At 35.1% G+C, this 13,169-nt stretch overlaps 1 pseudogene; it reads right to left on the bottom strand.

The window, feature by feature from the left end:
• Positions 1 to 10,558: 10,558 nt before the first annotated feature.
• Positions 10,559 to 11,323, bottom strand: LOC132424182 (coiled-coil domain-containing protein 90B, mitochondrial pseudogene; annotated as a pseudogene).
• Positions 11,324 to 13,169: the final 1,846 nt, after the last annotated feature.

The raw sequence follows: 13,169 nt of genomic DNA, 5'->3' as shown, positions 1-13,169 counted from the left end.
AAAACGCTGATATATGGATAGATGATGGGATTCAAGGTCAGGAGACCAGGCTCCAGTTCTATCTGTACCAGTTCTTAGAACTCACTTCAGTGCCAGAGCCTCAGTTCCCTGACTTGTAAAATGAGGAAGTTGGTCTAGATAGTGTCAAAGATTCCTTTCACACCTAAAATTCTATTTCAATCATGTCAAATAACTTGTCTTTCTACTTTGCATAAGAGATACTTAAGAACAAAATATATGTCAAGGATTATTTAATGTAATCATAGAGAACTAAATTTTTATTACACTTAACATTCTGCTTTTTAATTTTACATCATCATCTAGACCTCTAGATGGACATTCAGATAACTGAAACCTATTTGATCCTCACTCATGAAAATAAAAAATAGTTAATTTGGCCCTCTCTGCAATGGTCCTCTTAAATACATAGTGCCATTTTCTTCTTTTCCCTCCTGATAAGTAACTGAAATAAAACTAATGGATATACAAGTACAAAGATCATAAGGTTGGGACCTCTGAGTCTGACAAACAAAAAGCCGATTCTACATCTGCAGCGTGCTGTAGACACATCTGGCTTACTTTAGCTCACAATGGAGTAATATGAATTGTGATAAAAACCACTATTTGTGCAAATGCAAATAATATTCCATCTGCTCAGGACTTTTTTTTCCTTATATAGCTTTTGTTCCAGTGTGGTAAAAGCCTGTTTCTTTACCCTGAAGTGCTCCTGCTGATGAAGAGTGAAGTACATGACAATGAACTAAAATCCATTATCAAACAAATACAGTGAGCTTTTCAGCAAGTCATCACAGGGAATGTTGCCTTTTTCTCCGGCATTAAGTTGAAAGCGATTTGTGCTCATGCAAATAAGACAAAGTGGTGGGCTTTTTAAATTTATTTATATATATATATATATATATATATATATATATATATATATATGTTCCATACACTGTAGTGTGCTTTGTAACTCTGCCATTTTTATATCTCCCTTGGTGGGGGAGGGCAGCAGAGAAGCATTTTGGCAGCCTTCTTTAGATTTCCTTTTGGTTTGAGTAGTGATAAGTTCTCAACAGAAGAATTTGAGCTCTGCCTTATGCTGTGTTGAATAACTTACTTGGGAATTGGGAGAACTGCCTTCCCAGCTCCTGAGAAGAATCTAGGGCAGGTTGGAAGGAAATTTAACCCCTGTGCTGCTGAAACCATAGTAAGTTTCAAGAGATTCAACTTCAGGATTTGCTGGTGGTGACAATCAAAGGTAAATGGTCCAGGACTTCCCTGGTGGCACAGTGGTTAAGAATCCGCCTGCCAGTGCAGGGGACATGGGTTCAATCCCTGGTCCGGGGAGATCCCACATGCGGTGAAGCAAGTAAGCCCGCACGCCACAACTACTGAAGCCCGTACGCCTAGAGCCCATGCTCCACAACAAGAGAAGCCACCGCAATGAGGAGCCTGCGCACCGCAAGGAAGAGTAGCCCCCGCTCGCCGCAACTAGAGAAAGCCTGCGTGCAGCAACAAAGACCCAATGCAGCCAAAAATAAATTTTAAAAAAAAAGGTAAATGGTCCAAGTTCAATCTTAAATTAAACATTTCCTAGTGCTCAGACATTCTTTTCACTGCCCTGGGCCTAAATCTGAGGGCTTTGTGAAAGTTATACTCTTCCTAAAATTAATAGGCTATTTCTCTATTTTCAGGAAGAATATCTATGTGAGTGACAATTATACCACTGCCACTATTATTACTACTACTACACAAGACATTGATAAGCCAACTCCAGAGAGCAGTCAGATTCGGGGAAATGTATGAAGCCTTCTTTTCAGTCCACTTCGCCCTTAGCTTTGCCCTTTGTTTCGCTTTCTTGTCCCCTTCTCCTAAGATCTATGATTTCTATTTCGATGAAACAGAGAAAAAAGCAAAAGAATTTGATCCTTTCTTCCTAAGATCAGAGAAGTGGGGCAGAAAAAGATTATAAGCTTGTATGAGCATGAAAACACACTTTTATTTTTACATAAAAACTGAAGGCTTATTTTACACCAATTCTTACTGTTTTATTTATGCCTGATGATTTTATTCAATATTAGTTGTATTTTAAATAATCCAACTAATATTTTCATCTTTGTGAAATTTGAAGAATATTATTTTGGAACAGAGCATTTTTGGAGGTTTGTCTTTTTATAATTTTTATAGTTTATAGATTTCAGGTTATGCATTTCTCTTTTAAGTTTAAATTTTATAATGCTATTTTCAATTAACATTGATTTGTGAATGAAGTACATATAGTATATTGATTTGTGAGTTTGATTTGTGAATGAAGTACATATATATAGTGATGTTAACATACAATGAAATAATAGAAGTAAAAGCACTTGAATTATTAGAGAAAAGTTGCTATGGACATCTAAGATGTTAATACTCTTAATGCATATAATTTATAATTCTGGGGGGAAAAATGATTGCCAGAAAACGAACAGTATTTCCTTTCTAGAATACATTGTAAACATCAACAGATGATTATTTTCTTATAGCTGACTTTCTAGGACATATATTAAACTACCTTTTACAGCCCAAGTAAAACCTGAAATTAAGCACTTGAATACACAATTCTGTTATATTGACAGTTTTGCAGTTAAGCTACCTGCAAATATTAACATCATTCCCCAAAGAGTTCAATTTCACAGCTAAAAACCTGATCTAAAATGAATTAGTTATTTAGAACCCAAACCTACTGAACTACAGCAGTTATGTTGGTATAGTGTTTGTAATTATATTTACAATTTTGTGGTGTATTTTAGAGCTACTAAGAATTGTAAAGAGATAAAATAATATTTGCCCTAATAAGGCCACTTTTATCAAAGGTGATTTCCTTTTATGGTAAGGCAAGATAACTTTTCACTCTTCCTGACTTCAAAGGAAAACGCATTATTCCAAATATGTTTTAAACTTTTAACATAAAATCCTTACACATTAAACCATTAATATACGGTTGGTCAGGAAAATGTCTCATTCCACTCACAATAATGTCTCAGTTTAATTAGACTCTGAAAAGTAAAGGATTTAAATTCAAATCCTGGCCAACATTAATTATAGAATTCTTAATATTGTAGCATGCCCTTTACTAAGTTCCTAGGATATGTCCTGAGCTAAATAAAAAAGGAAATGAGCTTCTGGGGACAAAGGACTGATTTTTGTAAAATACTGTATGTATTGATAATGTGGCACATCATTCTAAAGTGCTCTCCCAAGATTAAAGAAAACAAAAAAAAACCCACAAAACTTTGAAGTCCTAGAACTTTGAATTTTGAAGAACTGGAACTTTGTTCCAGTGATCTTTTTCCACATGCACAGGGAACAAAAGACCTGCTGTTTCTAACAGCTGTGACTCTTGAACATTTTATCAGCCTATTTAGTGGGGAGATCACTCTTCTATGGCCCTTCCTTAATCCTAGTTCCGTGGAGAGCTGGTCCATATATAGCAGCTGCAGACGCTGCCAGGGAAGAAGGATTCCTGGGTCATTTCATGTACAGTAGGAATAGGATCTAGCAGTGACTGAGAACAAAATGCACAGGCACGTGCCAGGCCCTCTCCAGGCCGATTCCGACATTCTTGTCAGCCTCTTCTCACTTCCATTAGACATGACTTGCTTCCATACCGATCCATCAGTCAACAGGTTTTTATTAAGCATTCATTTTCATATCAGTACTTCTATGAACCACACCCAGGCAACATCTGAAGGGCAAAAAGCACTGACTATATTCACATTCACATCCAAGTTCTGTCAATTACAAGCTAGCTATGTGACCTCCTTGGTCAGTCCCTTAGCTGCAAACGTGGCTCAGATTTCTCATCTGTAAAACAGTTGTAATAACTGCCCCGTTTACCTCTTGACATGGTTCATGAGAACTAAAAAATTAAGTTATGGAGAGAATGCTTTGGAAATTGTAAAATACAAAGCAGACAGAAAGTAGTATTATTGGACTTCATTCTGTGTGATTTATGCATTTCTGTAACTTCTCAAAAAAGGGTCTTAAATAATTTTAAAACTGCAAAAAAAATCTATCATAAAATGCACTTCAAATATCAAGTGAACACCGTCAACTCTAATTCTGGTAAATAGTCAAATAAATTAAAATTTATTGTGGGACAAACAATAAAAACATTTTATTTTCCATTTATTTACTTCTTACTTTATTTCAGTCAAAAATTTAGACAATGACTCTGAGTTTCCAGAAGTCAAAAAGAAACAATCCAAAGTCAATTAATACATTGCAATTTGGTCTTAGATTAAAGGAATTTTTAAAATTTCAGTAGGGTGTCACTAGTGTTCAGTGCAGAATTCTTTTCTGGTATTTCTAAGGATGTTTACATGTTTTTTCATATCCTATATTCTGAGAAAACCTCATTTAAGAAGCTGAAGTAACAGGAAATGCATTATAATCATTCTTCATGAGTGAAGGCTTAACAATCAACACAGAGACATGACAGGTTTCAAGGAATCCACTGCCATCAGGTCAAAAGCAGAAAACACTGAGCACCAGAGTAACAATTTACCCATTCTGAAGCATGAGTCTGTGGCTTCCTCACCAATCTCAAAGCCAAGAAAAGAATATCAAGTAATTGAAATGTATATTATAACACACAGGCAGTAAAAAATGACACACTCTGCTCATAGGAGAGAACTTATGTCAGTAATTCAAGCCAACTTAGTTGTTAATGAACATTTCTAACTTGTTTCAGGACCAAAACCGATTTGAAGCAGCAAATTAGGAAGGGAGAGAAGGGCTGTAGAAGGGTATTTCCCACAAGCAGAACTTAGTATATTAACAAGATGTGACAGTATAGAAGAAAAAGAAAAGATAGAAACACCATAAAAAGCAAAGCACGAATTTAAAAAGGGCAGCGGTGCAGAGCTCTTTACAGATGTGGCAAATGGTCTTACACACGTCACAGGAACAGTCTATAGGAATTTACAGAAGACTCTTGGAAATGTTTGCTTAGTACATAAATGACTGAAACTCATACTAGAAAAATTAAAATATAATAAAAGTGTTGATTGTTGAGGGTTTAATCCTTAAGAAGCAGTACAGTTTGGCTATATAGTACAACTCACTTTCCAAGAGTTCAGAGTACCCAGATATAACTATATTTTAACCTTTTTCAAAACCATCTGAATCTTTATACAAATAAATGATAATATTACTGGTTCTCTTTGGATGCTGAAAGCATTTAAGGCAATACTTCATGTGGTTTTGTTACACTATGATAAATTCCTAGTTCTACCCCCCTTCACTGGCGAAGTGGTCTCATTGATTTAACACTGCTATTCCTCAATTTCCACATTAGCACCAACAACTCTAGTTTTGTGCTTCTGACTGTGATTATAAGGTTTATAATCAATACTGGGGCCACAATAAAAACAAGAGCCTCTACATTCATAGCAGTTTATCAACTAGAATATTCTATTTCTTAGGGTTGGTTTTTAATTGTTTTGACATGTAACCTCATGATGGCTCTTTCCAAAAAAAAATTAGATTTTTTTTTTTTTAGCGGCTCACAGTTGATATCTAACCGATGTATTCCAGTGAAGGGCATTCATATGCCAGGAGGACATGCCAATTTATTGACATATGGGAGAAATAATGAGTTTATCTTTATCTTTAAAAAGGAATAAAAGAACCCTATAATATTTAATACACAGTTGACACTGACACCCTAAATTGGTCAACCTACCATAAAAGGTTTGTCAGTTTGGCTGAGGGAGGTATGTGGTTTTAGCAATGCCGAGGGTCAACAGAAAAGCCTTAATTCATCTACCAGCTTTCAGCATATTATGGCCTATTGCAGTTTGTGCATGAGGCTAAACATACCTACATATATTACTTTAAAGAATAGAGTCTTTACAATACCTGACATTAGATTGGGAGAGAAGCCTGGTATATTACAGATTTTGCTGGTAACTTCTTCAAAAAGTACTTAAAAGAGTGGTTGAATTTAAAGTACAGTTGTGACATTTTTTTTAAGACAACTGTTCATGATTTATTGACCTTTCTGAGATGATAAGGGTTAGGTAATAGTGTGTGATCCAGTAGATTTTTTTTTTCTTGCGGTACGCTGGCCTCTCACTGTTGTGGCCTCTCCAGTTGCGGAGCACAGGCTCCAGACGCGCAGGCTCAGTAGCCATGGCTCACAGGCCCAGCCGCTCGGCGGCATGTGGGATCTTCCCGGACCAGGGCACGAACCCGTGTCCCCTGCATCGGCAGGTGGACTCTCAACCACTGCGCCACCAGGGAAGCCCAATCCAGTATATATTTTTATAAAATAAATATATTTAATAATGATGCTGTTAGTGGGGAAGGGTTTTCTGTAACATTAATAAGTGAACAAAAAATTATTTTTAATTTACTTACTTCATCTTTATCTCTTCCGAGTTCCTTCCTGTTTTGTGAATTTTTATAATGTATATAATATTCAATGTTACATATATTATGTCTAATATATATTTTTATTTATATATCACATAGATATTTACAGTAATGCATCTGGTAAACAAATATATTGAAGCTGCATGCTCAAACATTTCTGCTAACAGAGATGTGTGATCAACTAACTCATGCATAATGACAGCAACATTTCATACCTGACAACCACATATTGCTGCATTCCTGGTGATATTCTAAAGCACTATGGAATCATGCTTTTATTCGCTTAGCACACTAAACTAGGAAGAGATAATATGTATCAATCAGGATGCTTTCAGTTGCAAGTAACAGTAACCTGCCAGAAGTAGTGTGGGCTTCAGACAAAGGGAGATACGGGCTCCAGGCTCCACCTTCTGTTATTTTCTTAACTTTTCCCTCTCTCTGAGTCAGCTGTAGTCCTCAGGCTGCTTGCCTCATAATCTCAAGACGACTGCCAGTAGTAGACAGGGAAATGGAACTCCTTGTTCATGTGTAAGGGAAATGTGCATGTGTGTCAGAGAGAGATACAGACAGACCAAAACCACTTTTACCCAACTGTTAAAGTGCAGGAAGCTTCTTGCCCAGAAGCCCTAAGACTTTTCTCAAGTTTTATTGGCCCAATTGGCTTAGACAAGACCTTATCTAAAGCAATCACTGTTTAGCATGAAAAGACTATCATAACTGGCCACTAAAGAGTTGGAGTGGAATGCCTTTTGAAGAGTAAACCATAATGTTCACTAGATACTATTCTGCCCATTTTACAGATGCTTCCCACTTTACTTACCCCAGTGGGTAAATAAGTAGCTTACCCAAGGTTACCTTGTATATGAGTCACTGACTTGAGTAAAGTGATCATTCTTGTCCTAATCATAATTATCATTTATTGCAATTATTATTTTATTATTGCCAAAACAATGATAAAATGATGAAGATTTGTATTGCATAAAAGAGCATAATATTAGGGAAAAACTATCTACAGATAAATAGATCTAATCGATAACTGAGAAGTAAGTCAGAAACTGTCATAAATCCACGAGACTTAACCAATATAGGAGACTGGAAAAGACCAACTCTCTGATAGTAGGTTGGCCTACTGTATGGAAAAAAATAAAACTAACACCCTATCTCTTCATAAATACAGAAATAAATTTCAGACAGTTTGTATAAATGTAAAAAAAACTATAAAAGGAGAATTAATTTTAAGCAATAATTTTACTACTCTATGAGTAAAATATTTGAAAGTAATATAAGTATTGAAGTTTATAATATTATAAAGGAAAGCATTTATTTTTAATATAAAAACATAAAACTATATTAATTTTAAAACATCATAATGTTAAAAGGCCAAAAATAAATGCAAAATACTAAGTGGTTTTTATTTTAATATATAAATAGTTCTTATAAGTCAATAAGAATAAGATAAACACACCAATAGATAAATGATAAAAGGATGAGAGAAGATGATTCACCAAAGAAGACAATTCAAATTCCAATAAACATAGAAAAAAAATGTCCAATCCCACTACCAATTTAAAAAGTCCTTTAATTTAAAAAATAAATTTCGCCAAAACAAATAAAATACCTTGTTTTGTTGATAATATCCAGTGCTGATTCGGTTTACCAGAAACCGGTACTCATACACTTTTGATAGAAATTCAATTTTTCATTTATTAAATTCACAAAAGTTTTAAAAAATAACATGCTCAACTTATGCAAAGGGGATTTGAGAAGTATATTCTTGCATTTTATTTGTGGAAGTATAAAGTGCTACAACTCTTGCAGAATTTGGAATTAAATTCTAAACAGGTCAAAAATGCCTATATTCATTGACAACTAGGTTACCAAAGAAGACAACAAAAAAATGTAGACAAAAATTTGTTAGTTAAATAAAATTATGTAATAGCCGTAAGTTAGAAACAACCTAAGCATCCAAAAATAGTAAATGGTTTGATAAATTATTGTAAGATCATTCACCTGAATATTTTGCAGTCATTAAAAATTATGCTTATAAAAATATTTGTCATGAGGAAGGACTAATATGTTATTAAATGAAATGTTTATCAAATCTTAGCAAATACAATATGATCTCAGTTTTATTAAAAAATATGGATATGTATAGAAATATTCAAATGTCTTTGGAATATGGAAAGAAAGAATATTTTCACTTTTCAATTTATATCACTGTATAATTCTCAAATATTCTACATTGAGCAACTCAATTATTTTCTTATTTAAGAATGTTTTGAAATCTTTTGTATTTTCAAAATTCTTGTCCTTTTGTAAGAAACAAACTCTTCTCTGCTTCATTCATGGATGTACATACTGAAGAGTGTTATGGAGATCATAAGAATACACTACAAAGATATATATTATATCTAAAGTACAACAACAACAAAATTTTTACATACCTACAACTGACTAAAGAGAAGTTATATATGGAAATCATACCTATAATACTACCAAAACTGTATAAGATCTGAAGCCTGTTTTAAAAAGTCTTACAGGGCTTCCCTGGTGGCGCAGTGGTTGAGAGTCCGCCTGCCGATGCGGGGGACGCGGGTTCGTGCCCCGGTCCTGGAGGATCCCACGTGCCGCGGAGCGGCTGGGCCCTAGAGCCATGGCTGCTGAGCCTGCGCGTCCGGAGCCTGTGCTCCGCAACGGGAGGGGCCGCGGCGGTGAGAGGCCCGCGTACCACAAAAAAAAAAAAAAAAAAAAAAGTCTTACATACCTGTAGCTGATTAAATGCACTAAAGAAATCCTAATGTTTACTGAGCACCTACATACTCAAAAGTCAATCTTTTTCATACACGACCTTATTCAATCCTCCTGATAAATGTGAGTAAGGTATTATTCCATTTTTACAAAAGAAGAAACTGAGGCTTAAGCAAGGTTATGTACCTACCCAGCTAGGTAATGTTATAGCCAAGTTTCAAATCTAAGTCTGTTAGACTCAAAAGTTCCTAGCTTTTCACAACTCTATTCATGCTGCTCTTCAAGCAATTTACAGGGAAACAACTGATCAATTAAATGATGAGTTAATTCAAAACAGTCTGTAGGAAAAGCAAGCTATAGTTTTTGAGGAATAGCATGTGACCGATTTATTTGCAAAACTTTATTTTACTTTTTTGCCTGAATTATCCTGATAATTTAATTCATCTTCTATTTTCAATTTAAGTTTCTTCTCAGCCTACAACCTTTAGAACTGATAGGAAGCTGTGTCTACAAAATGCCAACCATGCTGTTACCTTAAACTGTCTGAAAGAATAGATGCTTCTTTTTTCATGCAGGTGTTAGACTTTATGCAGATGCCTGGGGAGTAATGGCACACTAATTATTTGTCTTCCGTGGGATTTCTTGGCTTAAACCACCATTGCCAAGGTAAAAAACAAGACATCTAAGAAACTTCAGCTAGTTAAGTATTTTATAAACAGGATTAACTGTCATGATTCAAGTAGCTCACTGATCTCAAACTCTATATAATTTTTTTTTTTTTACCGTGGAATCCATATGGTCTTTATTTATTAATCCAACACAAATTTATCTACAGTGTGCCAAGAATTTTCTTAGGCAAGAGGATTCTGAGATATTTTGAAGCAAAATACAGAAAGTTTTGTTTTGAAAACAACCCAGCTGTTAGCTCTTTGAAAAAAATTTAGTTGGAGAGCCTCTGATTCTCACTTGCTGGACCATACAAGGTCAGTCTTTTGACTACTCTGTACTTTAGATTCCCTATTTATAACTAAACAAATTTGCAACACATACCAAAGAAATCCTGTATGATTTACAGTTGTTCAAGCAAACAAGAAAACTCTGCTTCAGTTTCTATGAGCTATCTAAAGGATAAAGACAAAAGGCCTATCTCAAATCCATCAGGTTTTCAACGGCATCTTTTCAACATAATACAATAAAGACATATATAAAAAACAAAGACAAAATACACCTTCCCATTCTAAAACATTTCCTTTAATCCATATGTACTTTAAATAATCTTGTATTAAGTTTCTACTGCAACTTTCAATGTTCAGAGTAAATCCATCCTGGCACAGTGTTTGTTCTAAGTCAACAGCAGCAGCAGTAGGAGCATAATATAGTAGTTTCACTGTTACTTCCAGAGTCTATAAAGTCCCAGTGCTATTGCCAGGCAAGTGAACACTGAGGCTGCAAGGTAACGAATAGTCTCAAGCTTGTTAGACTCCATTAGGGTTTTTAAATAAGCAATTTCAGCGTCAATTTTGTTACCGGTCTCTGAAATATAACTCTGGTTTTGGTTTCATTTTTGGTAAATTCTGTGGTTGCTTCCATAAGTTTATTTTCTTGATCTGTAAACATATCTGTTACTCTGCTCCTTCCTAGGTTGATATCCAGTTTATTATCTGCTCTGATTCGACTGGTTTTATTTATCAGTTGTTGCTTAACTTGTTCTAATTCAATTTTCATTTTCTGGTTCTCTGCTCGCAGATTTGCAAATTCACTTTTCTCTAGGTCGACCATGTCTTTCCTGATGGAGTCCAAATGAGCCATTAACTGTTGTACTGTTATTTCCTGTTGAACTTGAGTGACCATCTCCTTATAGATAGTATGGAGGCTGACATTTGATAAAGTGGTTAAAGCTGATACAATTGTTTCTGCTTGTGCTTTGTCAAATCCATGAGTTTCCAAGTCCTGAACCAATGCGCGGGTATCAAAAGTTAATTACCTTTGTCCTAAAGGAGGTATGTCCACTCGCCTCATATATTATCCTTCTTTGGTTGTGGCGGTGAAGAAATCTCTCCGCAGGGCCGAGGAAATAGGCCCGCGGAGAGTTGAAATCCGGAGGCCCCCGCTGCCTTCATGAACGCAGGAGCCGCCAAACCCAGTGGCTCCACATGTCCTCGGCTTTGCAGCTGGTGAGGGAGGGCAAAAGCTCAAACTCTGCATTCTTTTTGATACATTTGACAAAACTCTATTGCTAGTGAATTCCACCTCACTAGTGAATTTCACCTTGCAAGTTTAAGAATAGATTTATTTTAAAGGCATCATAACACCATATAATTACACACTGAATTTTAAAATTAATAATGCTGGATACACAAATAGTATTTTTCATCCAGTTCTCTCAAGGAGAGAACAACACTTTGTCGTTAAACTTTGACAGGAGGAGAGATGACCCCATTTGAAAATCCCTGTGGACGGACCTGAAAATAATACTTTCCTCTGGTATCTTACAGCAGCAAATTTCCAAAATCATTTGTATGCCTTTTAGTTGTGATGCTAGGTTTTGTTTGCTTGGTATTCTTTTCCAACATCCATTTTGAACGTGAGCATAAGTATATTTGTTAACTTTGAAAGATTTCTCCCAAAGAGAAAGAAAAATGGCTAGTTTGGATTCAGGGCAAAGATGAGGGCAAAAAAGAGGTATGTGTCTCCTTTCCCCATTCCACCATAATTTCCTAAGACAGCTCCACTTTCACCCCACACATACACCACAAATACTTATTTGTAATTTTATTTGTGTTAATAACTTATACTATCAAGACGCTGTTTTTAAAACTCCATTTAGTTATGTACAAAACTTATATCAAAACACTATGAAGATCTTAACAACAGAAACTAAAGAGCATATTTAATTTTTCAGAACTAAGTTAAATGCTATTTGAGTATGATAACCAATCCTCCCCAACACAGGATGCAATTCTCTTTAAAAAAAAAATCTGTTTATCAATATATTTTATGAAATGGCTTGGGAGTGTTCTTCATTTTATCTTTTACAATATGAGCTGCGGTTGAAGTTGCTTTTCAAAATAGTGCTTTGATAACTCTCTTAACACCATGGCATGAAAGGGTAGAGCCTCATCAATACTTACTCAGGCTTCAAAGACATGGTAACCAGATGTTCTAAGAAACTAGTGATCTACTTTACTTGAGCAAAGTAATATTAACAGAAATTAGTCTTCAGTTATTGGGAACTTTGGACTTCAAAACCCTCTAGAAATAAAAACTTTTCACCTGTCCTTAAAACCAAGAGGTCAAGTATTCATTGGCCAATAAAGACGTCCCCTCATCAGCTAGAAAACACTCATGGAAATCCAATTAACTCTTTCACACAGACAACCTTCATTTTCTATTTTATCAGAAAGTTAAATTTACCATTCTATACTCCAATAAAAGTTAAGTTGTTTTGATCTGATAATTGTAAGATGTACTGTATGTATCTTAATTTGTAAGTTTTTAATGCTAAAGCTCAGAGCTGTTCAGATTTAACAGGAGTGCTGGAAATGAGGTACAAAATGCTGGAATTCAAATTAACCAATAAATATATTTTAATATATATCAGCAGGACTCTAGAGGATTCCATTAATGTTGAAAAATAGAAAGGATTTAGGTTAATTTGGTAAGAAGGCAGGTCAGAACGTTTACAACAGTGGTATAGAATTGTATAGAGATGCAAAATTTTTCAAGAGAGCAGAATTTTTTCAAAAACGCTGACTCTAGCTGTCACAGTCCTGCCTTGGCTAAATCCAGTGGAGAGATAGGAGGACTTTCTAATTTGCTTTCCCTCTATTTTAATAATAGCTGTGCATAAGTAATTTATGAAAGGCCAACCAGGCAGTGGGCAACAGAAAATTAAACTCATTTTATCTGAAAGCAGGTGGATTTCTATATATCATTAGCATGCATAGAATTCTCACAATGTTATTTCTCATACTGATGGAATGTAACCAAATAATATATGA

The sequence above is a fragment of the Delphinus delphis genome, chromosome 4 (assembly GCF_949987515.2).
Source record: "Delphinus delphis chromosome 4, mDelDel1.2, whole genome shotgun sequence".
NCBI classification, from domain to species: domain Eukaryota; kingdom Metazoa; phylum Chordata; class Mammalia; order Artiodactyla; family Delphinidae; genus Delphinus; species Delphinus delphis.
The sequence above is the reverse complement of the archived record's forward strand: the minus strand, read 5'-3'. Positions and strand labels throughout refer to the sequence as shown.